This window comes from Ranitomeya imitator, chromosome 5 (genome assembly GCF_032444005.1).
Source record: "Ranitomeya imitator isolate aRanImi1 chromosome 5, aRanImi1.pri, whole genome shotgun sequence".
NCBI classification, from domain to species: domain Eukaryota; kingdom Metazoa; phylum Chordata; class Amphibia; order Anura; family Dendrobatidae; genus Ranitomeya; species Ranitomeya imitator.
This window is the reverse complement of record NC_091286.1, coordinates 198,866,572-198,889,636: the sequence shown is the minus strand read 5'-3', so window position 1 is coordinate 198,889,636 and position 23,065 is coordinate 198,866,572. Positions and strand designations below refer to the sequence as shown.

General features: G+C 44.9%; 1 protein-coding gene across 2 annotated transcripts in view; it reads right to left on the bottom strand.

Moving 5' to 3' along the window:
* The window catches only part of RAB4A (RAB4A, member RAS oncogene family), a 124,082-nt gene that overhangs the window by 60,692 nt on the left and 40,325 nt on the right, over positions 1 to 23,065 (bottom strand). The window lies entirely within an intron of this gene.

Sequence of the window (23,065 nt, the reverse complement as noted above, 5' to 3'; positions counted from 1 at the left end):
GCCTCCCATGGAGGCTATTGAAGCATGACAAAAGTTAAAAAAAATGTTTTTAAAAATATGAAAAAAAAAAGTTTAACCCCTTTACCCCCAAGGGTGGTTTGCACGTTAATGACCGGGCCAATTTTCACAATTCTGACCACTGTCCCTTTATGAGGTTATAACTCTGGAACGCTTCAACGGATCCCGGTGATTCTGACATTGTTTTCTCGTGACATATTGTACTTCATGATAGTGGTAAAATTTCTTTGATATTACCTGTGTTTATTTGTGAAAAAAAAACAAATTTGGCGAAAATTTTGAAAATTTCGCAATTTTCCAACTTTGAATGTTTATGCAATTAAATCACAGAGATATGTCATGTAAAATAATTAATAAGTAACATTTCCCACATGTCTAATTTACATCAGCACAATTTTGGAACCAAAATTTTTTTTGTTAGGGAGTTATAAGGGTTAAAAGTTGACCAGCAATTTCTCATTTTTACAACACCATTTTTTTTTAGGGACCACATCTCATTTGAAGTCATTTTGAGGGGTCTACAGTATATGATAGAAAATACCCAAGTGTGACACCATTCTAAAAACTGCACCCCTCAAGGTGCTCAAAACCACATTCAAGAAGTTTATTAACCCTTCAGGTGTTTCACAGGAATAATTGGAATGTTTAAATAAAAATTAACATTTAACTTTTTTTCACCAAACATTTACTTCAGCTCCAATTTGTTTTATTTTACCAAGGGTAACAGGAGAAAATGGACCCCAAAAGTTGTTGTACAATTTGTCCTGAGTACGTCGATACCACATATGTGGTGGTAAACCACTGTTTGGGCACATGGCAGAGCTCGGAAGCGAAGGAGCGCCATTTGACTTTTCAATGCAAAATTGACTGGAATTGAGATGGGACGCCATGTTGCGTTTGGAGAGCCCCTGATGTGCCTAAACATTGAACCCCCCGACAAGTGACACCATTTTGGAAAGTAGACCCCCTAAGGAACTTATCTAGATGTGTGGTGAGCGCTTAGACCCATTAAGTGATTCACAGAAGTTTATAATGGAGAGCCGTAAAAATAAAAAATCATTTTTTTCACAAAAATGATCTTTTCGCCCCCAATTTTTTATTTCCCAAGGGTAAGAGAAGAAATTGGACCACAATTGTTGTTGTACAATTTGTCCTGAGTACGCCGATACCCCATATGTGGGGGTAAACCACTGTTTGGGTGCATGGCAGAGCTCGGAAGGGAAGGAGCACCATTTGACTTTTCAATGCAAAATTGACTGGAATTGAGATGAGATGCCATGTTGCGTTTGGAGAGCCACTGATGTGCCTAAACATTGAAACCCCCCACAAGTGACACCATTTTGGAGAGTAGACCCCCTAAGGAACTCACCTAGATGTGTTGTGAGAGCTTTAAACCCCCAAGTGTTTCACTACAGTTTATAACGCAGAGCCGTGAAAATAAAAATTAATTTTTTTCCCACAAAAATTAATTTTTAGCCCCCAGTTTTGTATTTTCCCAAGGGTAACAGGAGAAATTGGACCCCAGAAGTTGTTGTCCAATTTGTCCCGAGTACGCTGATACCCCATATGTGGGGGGAACCACCGTTTGGGCGCATGGGAGAGCTCGGAAGGGAAGGAACACCATTTGGAATGCAGACTTAGATTGGTCTGCAGGCATCAAATTGCGTTTGCAGAGCCCCTAATGTACCTAAACAGTGGAAACCCCCCACAAGTGACCCCATATTGGAAACTAGACCTCCAAAGCAACTTATCTAGATGTGTTGTGAGAACATTGAACCCCCAAGTGTTTCACTAAAGTTTATAACAAAGCCGTGAAAATAAAAAATCTTTTTTTCCCACAAAAATTATTTTTTTAGCCCCTGGTTTTGTATTTTGTATGGTAACAGGAGAAATTGGACCGCAAAAGTTGTTGTCCAATTTGTCCCGAGTACGCCGATACCCCATATGTTGGGGTAAACCCCTATTTGGGCGCACGGGAGAGCAAATGGAAGGAGCACTGTTTTACTTTTTCAACGCAGAATTGGCTGGAATTGAGATCGGACACCATGTCACGTTTGGAGAGCCCTGATGTGCCTAAACAGTGGAAACCCCCCAATTATAACTGAAACCCTAACCCAAACACACCCATAACCCTAATCTCAATGGTAACCCTAACCACACCGCTAACCCTGACACACCCCTAACCCTAATCCCAACCGTAAATGTAATCCAAACCGTAACCCTAACTTTAGCCCCAACCCTAACCCTAACTTTAGCCCCAACCCTAACTGTAGCCCTAACTCTAACCCTACCCCTAATGAGAAAATGGAAATACATTTTTTTAATTTTTCCCTAACTAAGGGGGTGATGAAGGGGGGTTTGATTTACTATTTATAGCGGGTTTTCTAGTGGATTTTTATGATTGGCAGCCGTAACACTAAAAGACGCTTTTTATTGCAAAAAATATTTTTTGCGTTACCACATTTTGAGAGCTATAATTTTCCATATTTTGGTCCACAGAGTCATGTGTGGTCTTGTTTTTTGCGCTACGAGTTGACGTTTTTATTGATAACATTTCTGGGCACGTGACATTTTTTCATCGGTTTTTATTCCGATTTTTGTGAGGCAGAATGACCAAAAACCAGCTATTCATGAATTTCTTTGGGGGGGGTGTTTATACCGTTCCGCGTTTGTTAAAATGGATAAAGCAGTTTTATTCTTCGGGTCAGTACGATTGCAGCGATGCCTAATTTATATCATTTTTTATGTTTTGGCGCTTTTATACGATAAAAACTATTTTATAGAAAAAATAATTGTGCTTTGCTTTTTTCTGAAGACTATAACTTTTTTATTTTGTCGCTGATGATGCTGTATGATGGCTCGTTTTTGCGGGACAAAATGATGTTTCCGCGTTACCATGGTTATTTATATCGATCTTTTTGATCGCGTGTTATTCCACTTTTTGTTTGGTGGTTTCATAATAAAGCGTCGTTTTGTGCCTCTTTTTTTTTTTTTTTTTTTTTACAGTGTTCACTGAAGGGGTTAACTAGTGGGACAGTTTTATAGGTCGGGGCGTTAGGGATGCGACGATACTAAGTATGTGTACTTTTATTTTTTTATTTAGATGAAGGAATGTATTTATTGGAACAATATTTTTTTTTATTATTTATTTAGGATTTTTTTTTAATTTTTTTTTTTACTTTTTTACTTTGCCCCAGGGGAGGACATCACAATAAAGTGACAAATCGCTGAATTTTTTTTCACCACTTAGATAAAAAAATAACCTAGACATGTTAGGTGTCTATGAACTCGAAATGACCTGGAGAATCATAATATCAGGTCAGTTTTAGCATTTAATGAACCTAGCAAAAAAGCCAAACAAAAAACAAGTGTGGGATTGCACTTTTTTTTTGCAATTTCACCACACTTGGAATTTTTTTCCCGTTTTCTAATACAAGACATGGTAAAACCAATAGTGTTGTTCAAAAGTACAACTCTTCCTGCAAAAAATAAGCCTCACATGACCATATTGATGTAAAAATAAAAATGTTATGGCTCTGGGAAGGAGGGGAGCGAAAAACGAAAATGCAAAAACGAAAAAGGGCCGCAGCGTGAAGGGGTTAATACAAGTGAGTGAGAAGCTGTCAGTACGTGAACGCCTGCCTAAGCTGAATTTGGAGAGAAATCCTGACCACCTACATATTGTGCAATGAAAGATTACTCAACTGCAGGCCTATATAGTTGCTGCAGAAATTTATGCTGAGCTTGAAAACCTCTTTATGGCACATTATGTACCAAAAACATATACAATTACATAACACAACCATAATAAATATTTACTTAGAACACTTCACAGCAACAACTTCTGTCTTCTCACTATGGAATGGAAAGGAAGATGTCTACTTGACATATATAACTTTAGGGCATCACTATGATCATTTCCCTAAATTAACCCCTTTACCCCCAAGGGTGGTTTGCATGTTAACCCCTTCATGACCCAGCCTATTTTGACCTTAAAGACCTTGCCGTTTTTTGCAATTCTGACCAGTGTCCCTTTATGAGGTAATAACTCAGGAACGCTTCAATGGATCCTAGCGGTTCTGAGAATATTTTTTCGTGACATATTGGGCTTCATGTTAGTGGTAAATTTAGGTCAATAAATTCTGTGTTTATTTGTGATAAAAACGGAAATTTGGCGAAAATTTTGAAAATTTCGCAATTTTCACATTTTGATTTTTTATTCTGTTAAACCAGAGAGGTATGTGACACAAAATAGTTAATAAATAACATTTCCCACACGTCTACTTTACATCAGCACAATTTTGGAAACAAAATTTTTTTTTGCTAGGAAGTTATAAGGGTTAAAATTTGACCAGCGATTTCTCATTTTTACAACGAAATTTACAAAACCATTTTTTTTAGGGACCACCTCACATTTGAAGTCATTTGAGGGGTCTATATGGCTGAAAATACCCCAAAGTGACACCATTCTAAAAACTGCACTCCTCAAGGTGCACAAAACCACATTCCAGAAGTTTATTAACCCTTCAGGTGCTTCACAGCAGCAGAAGCAACATGGAAGGAAAAAATGAACATTTAACTTTTTAGTCACAAAAATGATTTTTCAGCAACAATTTTTGTATTTTCCCAATGGTAAAAGGAGAAACTGAACCACGAAGGTTGTTGTCCAATTTGTCCTGAGTACGCTGATACCTCATATGTGGGGGTAAACCACTGTTTGGGTGCACGGCTGGGCTTGGAAGGGAAGGAGCGCCATTTGACTTTTTGTATGAAAAATTGGCTGCACTCTTTAGCGGACACCATGTCAAGTTTGGAGAGCCCCCGTGTGCCTAAAAATTGGAGCTCCCCCACAAGTGACCCCATTTTGGAAACTAGACGCCCCAAGGAACTTATCTAGGTGCATAGTGAGCCCTTTAAACCCCCAGCTGCTTCACAAATTGATCCGTAAAAATGAAAAAGTACTATTTTTTCACAAAAAAAATTCTTTTAGCCTCAATTTTTTCATTTTCACATGGACAACAGGATAAAATGGATCCTAAAATTTGTTTGGCAATTTCTCTTGAGCACACCGATACCTCACATGTGGGGGTAAACCACTGTTTGGGCACATGGTAAGGCTCGGAAGGGAAGGAGCGCCATTTGACTTTTTGAATGAAAAATTATCTCCATCGTTAGCGGACACCATGTCGCGTTTGGAGAGACCCTGTGTGCTTAAACATTGGAGCTCCCCCACAAGTGACCCCATTTTGGAAACTGGACCCCCCAAGGAACTTATCTAAATGCCTAGTGAGCACTTTAAACCCTCAGGTGCTTCACAAATTGATCCGTAAAAATGAAAAAGTACTTTTTTTTCACAAAAAATTTCTTTTCGCCTCAATTTTTTCATTTTCACATGGGCAATAGGATAAAATGGATCCTAAAATTTGTTGAGCAATTTCTCCCGAGTACGCCGATACCTCATATGTGGGGGTAAACCACTGTTTGGGCACACGGCAGGGCTCGGAAGGGAAGGCGCGCCTTTTGACTTTTTGAATGGAAAATTAGCTCCATTTGTTAGCGGACACCATGTCGCATTTGGAGAGCCCCTGTGTGCCTATGCAATGGAGCTCCCCCACAAGTGACCCCATTTTGGAAACTAGACCCCCCAAGGAACTTATCTAGATGCATACTGAGCACTTTAAACCCCCAGGTGCTTCACAGAAGTTTATAATGCAGGGCCATGAAAATAAAAAATAATTTTTCTTTTCTCAAAAATGATTTTTTAGCCTGGAATTTCCTATTTTGCCAATGGTAATAGGAGAAATTGGACCACAAATGTTGTTGTCCAGTTTGTCCTGAGTACGCAGATACCCCATATGTGGAGGTAAACCACTGTTTGGGCACACGGCAGGGATCAGAAGGGAAGGCACGCCATTTGGCTTTTTAAATGGAAAATTAGCTCCAATCATTAGCGGACACCATGTCGCGTTTGGAGAGCCCCTGTGTGCCTAAACATTAGAGATCCCCCACAAATGACCCCATTTTGGAAACTAGACCCCCAAAGGAACTAATCTAGATATGTGGTGAGCACTTTGAACCCTCAAGTGCTTCACAGAAGTTTATAACGCAGAGCCATGAAAAAAAAAAAAAATCTTTTCTCAAAAATGATTTTTTAGCCCGCAATTTTTTATTTTCCCAAGGGTAACAGGAGAAATTTGACCCCAAAAGTTGTTGTCCAGTTTCTCCTGAGTACGCTGATACCCCATATGTGGGGGTAAACCACTGTTTAGGCACATGCTGGGGCTCGGAAGTGAAGTAGTGACGTTTTGAAATGTAGACTTTGATGGAATGCTCTGCGGGCGTCACGTTGTGTTTGCAGAGCCCCTGATGTGGCTAAACAGTAGAAACCCCCCACAAGTGACCCCATTTTGGAAACTAGACCCCGAAAGGAACTTATCTAGATGTGAGCACTTTGAACCCCCAAGTGCTTCACAGAAGTTCATAACACAGAGCAGTGAAAATAATAAATACGTTTTCTTTCCTCAAAAATAATTTTTTAGCCCAGAATTTTTTATTTTCCCAAGGGTTACAGGAGAAATTGGACCACAAATGTTGTTGTCCAGTTTCTCCTGAGTAAGCCGATACCCCATGTGTGGGGGTAAACCACTGTTTGGGCACACGTCGGGGCTCAGAAGGGAAGTAGTGACTTTTGAAATGCAGACTTTGATGGAATGGTCTGCGGACGTCATGTTGCGTTTGCAGAGCCCCTGGTGTGCCTAAACAGTAGAAACCCCCCACAAGTGACCCCATTTTGGAAACTAGACCCCCCAAGGAACTTATCTAGATATGTGGTGAGCACTTTGAACCCCCAAGTGCTTCACAGACGTTTACAACGCAGAGCCGTGAAAATAAAAAATCATTTTTCTTTCCTCAAAAATGATGTTTTAGCAAGCAATTTTTTATTTTCTCAAGGGTAACAGGAGAAATTGGACCCCAGTAATTGTTGCGCAGTTTGTCCTGAGTATGCTGGTACCCCATATGTGGGGGTAAACCACTGTTTGGGCACACGTCGGGGCTCGGAAGTGAGGGAGCACCATTTGACTTTTTGAATACAAGATTGGCTGGAATCAATGGTGGCACCATGTTGCGTTTGGAGACCCCCTGATGTGCCTAAACAGTGGAAACCCCTCAATTCTAACTCCAACACTAACCCCCCCACACCCCTAACCCTAATCCCAACTGTAGCCATAACCCTAATCACAACCCTAACCCCAACACACCCGTAACCCCAACACAACCCTAACCACAACCCTAATTCCAACCCAACCCTAACCCTAAGGCTATGTGCCAACGTTGCGGATTCGTATGAGATTTTTCAGCACCATTTTTGAAAAATCCGCGGGTAAAAGGCACTGCGTTTTACCTGCGGATTTCCAGTGTTTTTTGTCCGGATTTCACCTGCGGATTCCTAGTGTAAAACGCTGCGGAATCCGCACAAAGAATTGACATGCTGCGGAAAATACAACGCAGCGTTCCCGCGCGGTATTTTCCGCACCATGGGCACAGCGGATTTGGATTTCCATATGTTTACATGGTACTGTAAACCTGATGGAACACTGCTGCGAATCCGCAGCGGCCAATCCGCACCGTGTGCACATAGCCTAATTCTAAAGGTATGTGCACACGCTGCGGAAAACGCTGCGGATCCGCAGAAGTTTCCCATGAGTTTACAGTTCAATGCAAACCTATGGGAAACAAAAATCGCTGTACACATGCTGCAGAAAAACTGCACGGAAACGCAGCGGTTTACATTCCGCAGCATGTCGCTTCTTTCTGTGGATTCCGCAGCGGTTTTACAACTGCTCAAATAGAAAATCGCTGTTGTAAAACCGCATTGAAATGCGCAGAAAAAACATGGTAAATCCGCAGCGGTTTAGCACTGCGGAATCTGCAGCGGAAAAATCCGCAGAGGACCAGAATACTGTGTACATCCCGAACCCTAACCCTAGCCCTAACCCTACCCCTAATTCTTACCCCAACCTTAGTGGGAAAAAAATATATATTTATTTTTTTTATTGTCCCTACCTATGGGGGTGACAAAGGGGGGGGGTCATTTACTTTTTTTTTTATTTTGATCACTGAGATATAACCTATCTCAGTGATCAAAATTCACTCTGGAACGAATCTGCCGGCCGGCAGATTCGGCGGGCGCACTGCACATGCGCCCGCCATTTTGGAAGATGGCGGCGCCCAGGAAAGAAGACGGACGGTCCCCGGGAGGCCAGGTAAGTATAAGGGGGGGAGATCAGGGCACGGGGGGGGGGGGGGGGGAGATCAGGGCACGGGGGGGGGGGGGGGGGCATCGGAGCACGGGGGGGTGGATCGGAACACGGGGGGGTGGATTGGAGCACGGAGTGGGGGATCGCTGTGCGGGCGGGTGGATCGGAGCACGGGGGGGGCTCGCTGTGTGGGGGGGGGATCGGAGTGCGGGGGGGTTTGATTGGAGCACGGGGGGTGTGATTGAAGCACGGGGGGAGCAGGCAGGAGGACGGGGTAGCGGAGCACAGGACCGAGGGGAGCGGACCACAGATCGGGGGGCTGGGGGGGCGATCGGAGGGGTGGGGTGGGTGCACATTAGTGTGTCCAGCCATGGCCGATGATATTGCAGCATCGGCTATGGCTGGATTGTAATATTTCACCATTTTTTTTAGGTGAAATATTACAAATCGCTCTGATTGGCAGTTTCACTTTCAACAGCCAATCAGAGCGATCGTAGCCACGGGGGGGTGAAGCCACCCCCCTGGGCTAAACTACCACTCCCCCTGTCCCTGCAGATCGGGTGAAATGGGAGTTAACCCTTTCACCCGATCTGCAGGGACGCGATCTTTCCATGACGCATATGCTGCGTCATGGGTCGGAATGGCACCGACTTTCATGACGCAGCGTATGCGTCAAAGGTCGGGAAGGGGTTAAAGACCAGGCCAATATACAATAATCACAGAATGGATAACATATGCATCAGTAATATATACAAATGAGATAATTTACCAGGGCAGGTTAGGCTACTTTCACACTAGCGTCGGGCAACGTCCATCGCAATGCGTCGTTGTGAAGAAAAAACGCATCCTGCAAAGTTGCCCGCAGGATGCGTTTTTTCTCCATAGACTTTCATTAGCGACGCATTGCGACGGATTGCCACACGTCGCATCCGTCGTGCGACGGATGCATTGTGTTTTTGCAGTCCGTTGGGACAAAAAAACGTTCCAAGCAACGTTTTTTTTGTCTGTCGGTTCCGCTTTTTCCGACCGTGCATGCGCGGCCGGAACTCCGCCCCCTCCTCCCCGGAACTTACAATGGGGCAGCGGATGCGTTGAAAAACTGCATCCGCTGCCCCTGTTGTGATTTTATTTCACAGTATGCGTTGGTATGTCGGCCCGTACCGACGCTAGTGTGAAAGTAGCCTTAGAGGAGCCTGTGCTGACCAGTCCCAAAAAGTGTTGCTGCTTGCAGCAGCTTCATATTTGCAGGGCCCTTAACCCCTATACCCCCAAGGGTGGTTTGCACGTTAATGACCGGGCCAATTTTTACAATTCTGACCACTGTCAATTTATGAGGTCATAACTCTGGAACGCTTCAACGGATCCCGGTGATTCTGACACTGTTTTCTCATGACATATTGTGCTTCATGATAGTGGTAATTTCTTTGATATGACTTGCATTTATTTGTGAAAAAAATGGAAATTTGGCAAAAATTTAGAAAATTTCGCAATTTTCCAACTTTGAATTTTCATGCCCTTAAATCACACAGATATGTCACACAAAATACCTAATAAGTAACGTTTCCCACATCTACTTTACATCAGCACAATTTTGGAACCCAAATTTTTTTTTTTGTTAGGGAGTTATAAGGGTTAAAACTTTACCAGCGATTTCTCATTTTTACAACACCATTTTTTTTTTTTTATAGGGACCACATCACATTGGAAGTCACTTTGAGGCGTCTATATGATAGAAAATACCCCAAAAGTGACACCAGTCTAAAAACTGTACCCCTCAAGTTGTGCAAAACCACATTCAAGAAGTTTATTAACCCTTCTGGTGCTTCACTGGAATTTTTGGAATGCCAAAAAAAAAAAAAAAAAAAATAACCGGATTACTTACAGTAATGCTCTTTTAATGAGTCTATGACAGCACCCACTGGAGAGAAAGGGATCCGCCCCAAGGAACAGGAAACCTACGGAGAAATAAAAGGGGGTAGTCCCCCTCTCCTCTTCAGTTTAATTTCAGAGTACCCGGAGGACCGCCAGTATTAGTCAAATATTACAATATATCATTAGGTTATAAACTTCATAGAAGTAATTACATTGGCTTTTATTTATTAGGGAGGGATGTGACTGGGTGCTGTCATGGACTCATTAAAAGAGCATTACCGTAAGTAATCTGGTTATTTACCCTTCGCCATGACAGCACCCACTGGAGTGATTTCCAGAGACCAACACCTAGGGGGGGACCACTGTGCTGAGGATAGTCCTGCCAAAGTGTAGGTCAGAGTCTGATGAAAGATCAAGCCTGTAGTGATTATAGAAAGTGGAAGGAGCCAACCATGTTGCAGCCTTACATATGTCCTCAATTGGAACGTTCCCTTTTTCGGCCCAGGAGGAAGCCATGGCTCTGGTGGAATGTGCTTTGATGCCTTCCAGAGGTTCTTTATTTTTCATGTAGTAGGTCAACCGGATAGCGTCCCTTATCCACCTGGATAATGTTGCTCTTGTGACTCCATACCCTTTCTTTTTGCCCTGGAAGGATATGAACAGAGCCCTACTCTGCCTCCAACTACTAGTTTTTTCAATGTATTGCAAAACTACTCTGCTGACATCTAGAGTGAAATTTTTGTTCTTCAGGAGTAGAGGGGTCTTTAAAGAAAGTAGGAAGGTGTATTTCTTGTGACCTGTGGAATTTCCCTGCTACCTTAGGAAGGTATAAGGGGTCTGGTTTTAAAACTAGTCTGTCATCAAATGTGAGAAGGTAAGGTTGATCTATCGACAAGGCCTGAATGTCGCTGACTCTTCTAGCCGATGTTAAGGCTACTAAGAAGGCTGTTTTTAGCGACAAGTGTTTTAGAGATACTGTGTCTATAGGCTCAAACGGAGGTTCCATTAGAGAGTCTAGGACTAGGTTTAGGTCCCAAGAAGCTATTCTAGGTATGTGGACAGGAGTAACTCGTTCACAGGCCATGATGAAGCGGGATACCCATTTATTACCAGCAATATTATGGCCATAGAGGGCACCCGGAGCGGACACCTGGACTTTTAGTGTATTAACCGACAGACCTAACTCTTTCCCTTTCTGTAGAAATTCTAGGATAGATTTTATTGGGACTTTAGTGGGGTTTGAACCTGTATGGAACTGAAGAAACTTCTTCCATATTTTGGTATAAATTTTTATTGTAGATGGTTTCCTGCTAAGCAGGAGTGTATCAATTAGGCCTTTCGAGAACCCCCTGGAATTTAATATCTGCCTTTCAAATTCCAGGCCGTCAAGTGGAGGCTGTCCACTTGAGGGTGGAAGAAAGGTCCCTGAGAGAGAAGGTCTGGGATTGAGGGAAGGACCCATGGATCTGTCACCGACATTGACTGCAGGCACGAGAACCATGGTCTTTTGGGCCAGAATGGTGCTATCAATATTATCCTGGCCTGTTCTTCCCTGATCTTCCGTATTACTTGTGGAAGCAGAATTATCGGAGGGAAGGCATATGCCAGCTTGAATTGTCAGGGTGTTTGAAGAGCATCTAGAATGTCCGGGTGGTCTGCACGGGACCGAGATGCAAATTTCTGGACTTGTCTGTTCTGCTTCGTAGCAAACAGGTCTATCTGGGGCCTGCCCCAAAATAATGTTACTTTATGGAAAATGTGAGGATTTAGACACCATTCTCCTTGATATAGAGTGTGTCGACTTAGAAAGTCTTCTTGTTGATTGCTCTCTCCTTTGATGTGGACCGCAGAGAGGGACAACAGATGCTTTTCGGCCAGGAATAAGGTATTCTTTGCGGAAGACAGAGCGTCTGATCGTGTGCCGCCTTGTTTGTTTAAATACGCCACTGTCGTAGTGTTGTCTGAACAGATTCTGACATGATTTCCTCGTACCTGTGGGAGAAATTGACGCAGTGCATAGTTTACTGCATTCAACTCTCTTAAATTTGATGAATATAAAATCTCATCCTTATTCCATATTCCCTGACAGAATTTATCCCCCATGTGTGCACCCCACCCGTGGGGACTAGCATCAGTAGTTACCGTGTGGGATGGTGTTATCACCCAAGGGACACCCCTCGTTAAGTTCTTATTATCTAGCCACCACACCAAGGAAGATAAGACCCTCTCTGATGTTATTTTTGACTCGAGGTGCCCTAGGAATTTTCTCTGTTCCCGAAGTATTTGGTGTTGCAATGTTCGGGTATGAAGTTGTGCCCACTGAACGGCTGGAGTACAGGAGGAAAGGGATCCTAATAAGGACATTCCTGCCCTCAGGGACATTTGGGGTTTGTGAATGGCCGCCGCTACTGTCCCCTCTAATAGAGATATTTTTACTTGTGGGAGTAGACATTTTTGTTTTGTGGAATCTAGATTGAACCCTAAAAATGTCTGGAGAAAAAGTGGGATGAGTCTGGATTTTTCGGAGTTGATCATCCAGCCCAGGTTTTTTTAAGGACGAGACAGTGTCAGCTAAACGTTCAGCACACTGAAGGGACGAATTTCCTACAACTAAAAAATCATCTAAATTGGGGATGATTAAGGTGTCCTTTTGGCGAAGGTAGGCCATTACCTCTAACATTACTTTGGTGAAGATCCTTGGTGCTGTGGAGAGACCAAAGGGCATGGCCGTGTACTGGAAATGATGAATCTCCCCCGTTACTGCCACTCAAGTATTTTTGATATCTGTTATGAATAGGGAGATGGTAGTAGGCATCCTTTAAATCAATGCCGCCCATTTTACAATTTGGATAAAGGAGCTTAATGGCAGATCTAATAGATTCCATTTTAAACGTTATTTTTTAATAAACGTATTGAGTTTTTTAAGATTTATAATTGTTCGAAATGAACCATCGGGTTTAGGGATTAAAAATAACGGAGAGTTGAACCCTCTACCCTCTTGTCCCTTTGGCACCCTAACTAAGACATTTTTAACTATGAGACTTTGGATTTCCAGTTCAAGGGCCCTTTGTTGTATTGGTGAGGAAAGGCCTGTTAAAACAAAAGAATCATGGGGAATTTGGAGGAATTCTATTTTCATTCCTTCTTTAATAATATTTAGAACCCAGGAATTTGACGTAATTTTTTGCCATTGGGGAAAGAAAAATTTTAACCTACCCCCTACTGGGGTGACTGGTACCTTAATATTTATTGTCTCTACGGAAGGGGGGGCCTTTAAACATAGTGCCACTCTGTTTTCCCTCTCTTGTGGCCCACCGCGACGGTCTTTCATTTTGTGTTCTTTTTCCGAACGGTCTCCTCCTAAAGGTCTTCCTATAGAAAGGAATTGAGGGGTCAGGGAAGGCTTTTTTCCTCTCTTTTGCTTTTTTGAGGATCTCATCCAACGCTTTTCCAAATAGAAACTCACCCTCACACGGAATAGCACAGATCTTAGCTTTCGACTGTGTATCCCCCTTCCAGCTCTTCATCCACAACGCACGTCTGGCATTATTTACTAGACCTGCCGATCTTGCTGCGAGGCGTAGAGTCAGCTGACGCATCGGCCATGAATGCTGCTGCTCCTCTAATTAATGGTATCGCATCCCGCAATTTTTGTCTGGAGACCCCCTGTTCGATCTGTTGATCTAACTGATCAATCCAAACCAGCATGGATCTAGCTGTGCACGTGCTGGCAATTGTTGGTTTAAATATGCCCGTGGAAGCTTCCCATGATGTTTTCAGTGACGATTCTGCTTTCCGATCTAGAGGATCAGAGAGTATGCCTGCATCCTCAACTGGTAAAGCTGATTGTTTTGAAGTGGAGGCCACTGCTGCGTCCACTTTAGGAATCTTAGTCCATGAAATTAACTCCTCGTCACTAAAGGGGTACTTCCTTTTGGAGGCCGACGGGAGAAAAGCCGGATTACGTACCGGTAATGCTCTTTTAATGAGTCCACGACAGCACCCCACATGAGAGAGCGAGGGATCCGCCCACAGGAACAGGAAACCTACAGAATAAAAGGAGGCGGTCCCCTCTCCTCCTCAGTTTAGTTTACAGAGTATAAAAAGGAACCACAAAAGTGTTAGCATTCATTCTTATTCAGTAACATAAAATTCTTAACCCTATACAACCATTACTTGTGAACTTAAAGGAAAGAACTGTGCAGAATTTAGGGAGGGTAATACATGGGTGCTGTCGTGGACTCATTAAAAGAGCATTACCGGTACGTAATCCGGCTTTTTACCCTTCGCCACGATAGCACCCCACATGAGAGACTTTCAGAGAGTCATTATTTGGGTGGGATCACTGTACTAAGAACAGCTCTTCCAAAGGCCAGATCGGAAGATGTGGAAAGATCAAGTCTGTAATGGTTGTAAAAGGTAGAAGGTGTGGACCAGGTTGCGGCCTTACATATTAAGTGGATTGGTACATCTGCTTGTTCCGCCCAGGAGGAAGCCATGGCTCGTGTCGAATGCGCCTTTATCCCCACTGGAGGGATTTCGCCCTTCGATGTGTAGGCCAGACAGATAGCTTCTCTGATCCATCGAGAAATGGTAGCTTTTGAGACCCCATGTCCTTTCTTGTGACCCTGAAAGGAGATAAGCAGAGCCCTACTCTGCCTCCATCTCTGAGACCTCTCTATATACGTCAGGATGGCTTTTCTGACATCTAAGGTGTGAAACTTATGTTGTTCTGGAGTTACAGGTGAATCAAAAAAGGAAGGCAGAAAAATTTCCTGAGATCTGTGATAGGTGGATGCCACCTTAGGGAGGTATGAGGGGTCAGGCTTTAAGACAATTCTATCCTGAAATACCAGTAAGAAGGGCGGATAGGGCCTGGATGTCACTAACCCTTCTAGCTGAGGTTAGGGCTACCAATAGGGCTACTTTATATGTTAGGATCTTTAGAGGTATGGAATCTAGTGGCTCAAATGGGGAGCCAGTTAAGGCCTCTAAAACTAAATTCAAATCCCACGGAGGTAGACGGGGAATATGGACCGGATTACTACGTTCACAAGATTTAATAAACCTGGAGACCCACTTGTTAGCTGCTATGTTGTCTCCATATAGGGCTCCTAATGCTGAGACCTGAACCCTCAGGGTGTTTACAGATAGACCTAATTCTCTACCTTTTTGTAGGAACTCTAGAATAGGAATTACCGGGATTTGTTTAGTGAACGGTCTTGTATGAAAATGTAAGAATTTTTTCCATACCCTACTGTATAATAGGGTGGAGGATCTTTTTCTACTTAACAGGGTGTTAACCAGTTGTTCTGAGAACCCCCTTGACTTTAATAACTGCCTCTCAAATTCCATGCCGTCAAGTGAAGACCTTTCACTTGCGGGTGGAAAAATGGGCCCTGAGACAGCAGTTCCTTGTGTAATGGAAGGATCCATGGATCGCATAGAGACATGCTTTGGAGACACGAGAACCATGGTCTTTTTGGCCAAAAGAGCGCAATCAGGATTACTCTGGCTTGGTCCCTCCTGATCACTAGAGGTATCAGAGACATCGGAGGAAAGGCGTATGCTAGTTTGAAGCTCCAAGGATGGTGAAGGGAGTCCAACATGTCTGGGTGATCCATGAAGTTCAGGGAAGCAAACCTTTTTACCTGTCTGTTACCCCTTGTGGCAAACAGATCTATTTGGGGTACGCCCCATGATTTTGTTATCATCCTGAATATGTCTCTGTTTAAAGTCCATTCTCCTTGGCGTAGCTTGTTTCGACTGAGGTAGTCTGCTTTGGTGTTTTCTGCCCCTTTGATGTGTAGGGCTGTTAAGGATGGAAGATGAGACTCTGCCAACTGGAAGATGTTTGCTGCTACGTTCATCAGGGTTCCTGATCGCGTACCTCCCTGACGGTTTATGTATGCCACTGTGGTGGAATTGTCTGATAGAACTCTTACATGGGTTCCCTGAACCTGTGGAAGAAAATGACTTAGGGCATATTCTACCGCTTTTAATTCTTTCCAATTTGAAGAACACGTTAACTCTGTCTGATTCCAAGAGTCTTGGACCAGACTATCCTCCATATGTGCACCCCAACCCATAGGGCTGGCGTCAGTGGTAATCGTTTTAGAGGGATTTATCATCCATGGTACACCCTCTGAAAGGTGATCCATGTCTAACCACCAGATTAGGGATTCAACAACATCTCTGGAAAGAGTTAATTTACTCTCCAGATGTCATCCTTTCCCCTGGATCAACAATACTTCATACTGTAATTGGCGGGTATGAAATTGAGCCCACGGTACAGCTGGTATACATGAGGATAACGATCCTAGCAAGGACACAGCCTTCCTCAGGGTCATGTAGGGTTTTTCCACTGATTCTGACACCTTTGATTGTATAATTAGTTTTTTTGAATGCGGGAGGAAGCTTTTCTGACTTAATGAATCTAGCTGGATTCCTAGAAATATTTGAATGGTGTCTGGATTCAGCCTGGATTTTTCGTAGTTCACGATCCAACCCAATTCCTGTAGGGATGAGATCGCATTAGATAACCGCATTTCACATTGAGCTATGGAATTTCCTATTACAAGAAAATCATCCAGGTAGGGTATTATCAAAGTGTCCTGCTGGCGTAAATGAGCCATGACTTCTAGAATCACCTTTGTAAAGATGCGGGGAGCCATAGAAAGCCCAAAGGGCATTGCTACATACTGAAAGTGACGAACCTGTTCTGCCAAAATGACTGCTACCCTTAGGTACTGCTGGTGTTCGGCATGTATGGGAAGATGATAATAGGCATCTTTTAGGTCTATTCCGGCCATGACACACCTAGGGAACAAAAGCTTGATGGCAGAACCAATAGATTCCATTTTAAAAGGTATGGTTACTCAAAAAGGAATTTAATTTCTTTAAATTTATGATGGTTCTGAATGAACCATCTGGCTTACTGATCAAAAACAAAGGGGATTAGAACCCCTTTCCTTTTTGATCCTGGGGAACCTCTATCAAGACTTTTTTAGATAGAAGAGATAGGATTTCTGTTTCTAGAGCTTCTTGTTGTTCCCGACTTTTTGGCGATGTTACAATAAAAGAATCCCAAGGGTTTCTATTAAACTCTAATTTTAATCCGTATTTAATAATATCCAGAATCCAATGGCTAGTTGTTATTTGTTCCCATTTGGAAAAGAAAAATTTCAATCTACCGCCTACTTTATAATTAGCGGTATTTGCCACGCTTTGAATTATAGGATCCGCTAAACAGAGCACCTCTTTGTTTAGGGTCCTTTGTCTCCCAACGATCCCTTTGCTCAGTAGGTCTGTTCCTGGTAAAGGGTCGTCTTCTGAAGGCTCTCCTGTAAGATGGAAGATACTGGTTAGGGAAACCCTTCTTCCGCTCTCCCGCTTTATTTAAGAGCTCATCTAGTGTTTTCCCGAACAGGAACTCACCCTGGCAGGGGATCGCACAAAGTTTTGCTTTGGCCTGTGCGTCCCCTTTCCAGTTTTTTAACCAGAATGCTCGCCGGGCTGTGTTTACTAGGCCGGCTGACCTGGCTGCTAGGCGTAGCGAATCCACAGAGGCATCAGCTAAGAATGCTACTGCCTCTTTCATTAGAGGGATTTTCGATAAGATTGTACTTCTTGAACATCCACCTCTAATTTGCTCCTCCAGCTGCTCCGTCCACACTAGCAGCGATCTTGCAGTGCAGGTACCAGAAATAGCTGACCTGAATGCCCTCGTGTTAGTCTCCCACGATGTCTTAAGTAACGCTTCTGCTTTACGGTCTAATGGGTCAGTTAGAGTCCCCGAGTCTTCCACAGGCAAGACCGATTGCTTGGAAGTTGAGGCTACTGCGGCATCAACTTTTGGTATTTTTGACCAGGAATTTAGCTCTTCATCGCTAAAGGGATAGCGTCTTTTAGCCGATGATGGCAAGGAACCCCTTGTATGCTGTTTTTCCCACTCTTTTTTAACTAGTTCTTTAATTGTGGGTATGACGGGGAAGGATCTACGCTTTTTTTGTCCTAACCCCGCAAACATAATGTCTTGAGCTGACTTCTTTCCTTTCTCGTCTGGGCACCCCATCGTATTTCTAACAGCTTTTACTAAGTTGTCCACACTGCTATTGGGTAGACAAAGACACCCTTCATTCTCTGATGAACTCGGCTGAGTTTCATCTTCCTCTGAGGATCTATGTATCCCTTCTCACTCTGAGCTTGCTGGAGATTGGGACCTGCTTGGCTGTCGGGTACTGGTGCTACCTGCATGCGCCAAACCCTGCATCTCTTCGCGGATAATGGCTCTAACGTCAGACGGAGTCATTACATTTTCTTGCCGTAAGGTCAGTATAATGCACTCTGAGCATAAACTCTTTGTATATGAGTCCGGGAGGGGTTGCAAGCATAAAGCACATTCTCTGTGTTTGGATTTGTGTCCTTTTCTTAGTCTAGAGGGGATATAGGAGGAGCATATATCAGCATATGGGAAGAGACTTTTTCAACAACTCACCCAGTGAAGCTGACAGGTACCGCTTCTGGAGGCGGATTCTTTGATGAAAGATCCCTCTGTTTGGTGGCAGATCGTTTCTCCTGAGATCGCTTTTCCTGAGATCGATCCCCACTTTTAGCGCTGCTTCTGGCACTTGTCTCCTTACTGGGAGAGCGCTCTGTTGCAGGCAAGTGTGCTACATCGGCCGGTGAAGCCATACTTACATACACACCGGCCGACGCTAGCGCTGGATTTTTAAATGTGGCGCCGATTCTCCTGCCTCCCCGGACCTAACCCGGAAGTGCTCCGGCGACTTCCGGGTTAGACGCGCCGCTCCTTCTCACCATGCGGCGGCTGCTGATAAAAAGCCGGCCGCTGAGCGCGCGCGTCCTCATGGAGCCGGGCGGCCCAGCGGCACCGAACCCGGACCATGGCCATCGATCAGACGAGGGGGGAGGCTGCAAACAGTGGCTCCCCCGCGGCTGCTTCTGGAACCGCAGCCCCTGCCGTTCCTCCAGAGACTGACGCAGGCGGGTGCATGGCCCAGGGATCCTCTTCTGTAGGTGAGTCCTGGGATTCCCATAGGAACAGGAAACCTAAACTGAGGAGGAGAGGGGACCTCCTCCTTTTATTCTGTAGGTTTCCTGTTCCTGTGGGCGGATCCCTCTCTCTCTCATGTGGGGTGCTGTCGTGGCGAAGGGTAAAAACCTCTCTGGTCCTGTTTTTCCCACTCCCTCTTTATTAGTGCCTTAACGGCAGGAATTACTGGAAAGGCTCTTCTCTTCCTCTCTGCCAACGCTGCAAACATGAGGTCTTGTGCAGTTTGGTCGTCTTTTGTATCCTCACAACCTATTGTATTCCTGATGGATTTTACTAGGTTGTCAACCCCATCAAGGGGAAAACAAGCCCGACCTTCAATGTCAGATTGTGCTGAGGAAGAGGATGACGTATGCGAGGAGTGAGTGGATGACGCCTTCCTCATCAGACTCAGAGCTGGATACTGCCTTCTCTTTACTGGATTTCATAGGGGGTGCACTGGATTGTGTAATGGCCTGTAACTCTTCCCTAATTATGGCCCGTATATCTGTAACCGACATAGATGGACTCTGCATTGTTTCGGTAATACATTGGTTGCAGAGCTTTTTGGGGTGGGAATCTGGGAGAGGTTCGTCACATAATGCACACTGTTTGTGCTTAGATTTTTGTTTCTTTTTGGCCTGGGTGAAGAAGATGTTGTGGAAAAGAGTGTCAGTTTTATAGGCAGAGGGGTTTTACACTCACCCAGTGAAGCTGTACGGTACCGGATCAGATGGCCGAAGCGTCTTCCTGGATCTTGAAACCGTGGCATCGCTCCTGCGGCTGGCATCTGAGGACCTCCTGCTCTTTGGCTCACCTGCTGGGTCCACCGTCTTGCCTGGTGATGACATGTTGCATTGCCTGTGCGCTTGCAACCATCCCCCTTTTTATAAGCAGAGATCCGGTTCCTGTTTTTTTGTTTTTTTTTCTCCCACAGCGGTGTACTGCGCATGCGCGAAACCGCGCTTTCCCTCACCGCTGTATGAGTGACCCGGAAGTGCTCCAACACCTCCGGGTCAGTATGGGAATTATTACACCGCTCCACGCATGCGCTACCGCCATCTTACCTCGGCCTGCGTTAAGGAGCGGTGTACCGGCTGCCGCTGTGCCACAGATCCCGGACCCTTTATCTGCCGGTCTGCGTCCAGAGCCTTTCTCGGCCGCACCTCTGCAGTGTTGCTCCGTGGAATCGGGCCGCCTCCTTTGGACCCAGCCATCCCACATGCCGGACAGACGAGGGGGGAGCCGTCAAACGGAGTCTCCCCCGACACTGCTTCTGGACCGCATCCCCTGCCATTCCCGCAGAGACCGCACAGGCGGATGCTTGTGGCCCAGGGATCCTCTTCTGTAGGTGAGTCCTGGGATTCCCATAGGAACAGGAAACCTAAACTGAGGAGGAGAGGGGACCTCCTCCTTTTATTCTGTAGGTTTCCTGTTCCTGTGGGCGGATCCCTCTCTCTCTCATGTGGGGTGCTGTCGTGGCGAAGGGTAAAAACCTCTCTGGTCCTGTTTTTCCCACTCCCTCTTTATTAGTGCCTTAACGGCAGGAATTACTGGAAAGGCTCTTCTCTTCCTCTCTGCCAACGCTGCAAACATGAGGTCTTGTGCAGTTTGGTCGTCTTTTGTATCCTCACAACCTATTGTATTCCTGATGGATTTTACTAGGTTGTCAACCCCATCAAGGGGAAAACAAGCCCGACCTTCAATGTCAGATTGTGCTGAGGAAGAGGATGACGTATGCGAGGAGTCTGAGTGGATGACGCCTTCCTCATCAGACTCAGAGCTGGATACTGCCTTCTCTTTACTGGATTTCATAGGGGGTGCACTGGATTGTGTAATGGCCTGTAACTCTTCCCTAATTATGGCCCGTATATCTGTAACCGACATAGATGGACTCTGCATTGTTTCGGTAATACATTGGTTGCAGAGCTTTTTGGGGTGGGAATCTGGGAGAGGTTCGTCACATAATGCACACTGTTTGTGCTTAGATTTTTGTTTCTTTTTGGCCTGGGTGAAGAAGATGTTGTGGAAAAGAGTGTCAGTTTTATAGGCAGAGGGGTTTTACACTCACCCAGTGAAGCTGTACGGTACCGGATCAGATGGCCGAAGCGTCTTCCTGGATCTTGAAACCGTGGCATCGCTCCTGCGGCTGGCATCTGAGGACCTCCTGCTCTTTGGCTCACCTGCTGGGTCCACCGTCTTGCCTGGGGATGACATGTTGCATTGCCTGTGCGCTTGCAACCATCCCCCTTTTTATAAGCAGAGATCCGGTTCCTGTTTTTTTGTTTTTTTTTCTCCCACAGCGGTGTACTGCGCATGCGCGAAACCGCGCTTTCCCTCACCGCTGTATGAGTGACCCGGAAGTGCTCCAACACCTCCGGGTCAGTATGGGGATTATTACACCGCTCCACGCATGCGCTACCGCCATCTTACCTCGGCCTGCGTTAAGGAGCGGTGTACTGGCTGCCGCTGCTGCTGTGCCACAGATCCCGGACCCTTTATCTGCCGGTCTGCGTCCAGAGCCTTTCTCGGCCGCACCTCTGCAGTGTTGCTCCGTGGAATCGGGCCGCCTCCTTTGGACCCAGCCATCCCACATGCCGGACAGACGAGGGGGGAGCCGTCAAACGGAGTCTCCCCCGACACTGCTTCTGGACCGCATCCCCTGCCATTCCCGCAGAGACCGCACAGGCGGATGCTTGTGGCCCAGGGATCCTCTTCTGTAGTTTCGGAGAATCCAGAGATCCTGTCCCCTGGGAACAGGAAGCCTAAACTGAGGAGGAGAGGGGGACCGCCCCCTTTTATTTCTCTGTAGGTTTCCTGTTCCTTGGGGCGGATCCCTATCTCTCCAGTGGGTGCTGTCATGGCGAAGGGTAAAAAATGAACATTAACTTATTTTCACAAAAAAATTACTTCAGATCCAAATTTTTTTATTTTCCCAAGGTAACAGGAGAAATTGGACCCCAAAAGTTATTGTGCAATTTGCCCTGAGTACGCAGATAACCCATATTCTGTAGAGAACCCCTGTTTGGGCGCATGGCAGAGCTCAGAAAGGAAGGAGCGCCGTTTCACTTTCTCAACACAAAATTGGGTGGAATTGAGATCGGACGCCATGTCACGTTTGGAGAGCCCCTGATGTGCCTAAACAGTGGAAACACCTCCCCCCCCAAGTGACACCATGGAAACTAGACCTCCATGGAACTTATCTAGATGTGTGGTGAGAACTTTGAACCCCCAGGTGTTTCACTAAAGTTTATAACGCCCTGGCGTGAAAATAAAAAAAATCATATTTTTTCCACAAACATGATCTTTTAGTCCCCAATTTTTTTATTTTCCAAAGGTAACAGGAGAAATTGGACCCCAAAGTTGTTCAATTTGTCCTGAGTACGCGGATACCTCATATGTGGGAGAAAACTACTGTATGGGCACACGTCGGGGATCGGAAGGGAAGTAGTGATGTTTTGGAGTCCAGACTTTGATGGTCTGCTGTGTCATGTCGCGTTTGGAGAGCCCCTGATGTGCCTAAACAGTGGAACCCCCCAAATCTAACGCCAAGCCTAACCCCAACACACCCTTAACCCCAACCATAACCCTAACCCTAACACACCCCTAACCCTAATCCCAACCGTAACCATAATCCTAACTTTAGCCCTAACCCTAACGGGAAAATGGAAATAAATACATTTTTTTTAGTTTATTATTTTTTCCTAACTAAGGGGGTGCCAAAGGGGGGTTTGATTTACTATTTATAGCGGGTTTTTATGTTTGGCAGCTGTCACACACTAAAAGACGCTTTTTATTGCAAAAAATAATTTTTGCATCACATTTAGAGAGCTATAATTTTTTCATATTTCAGCCCAGAGTCATG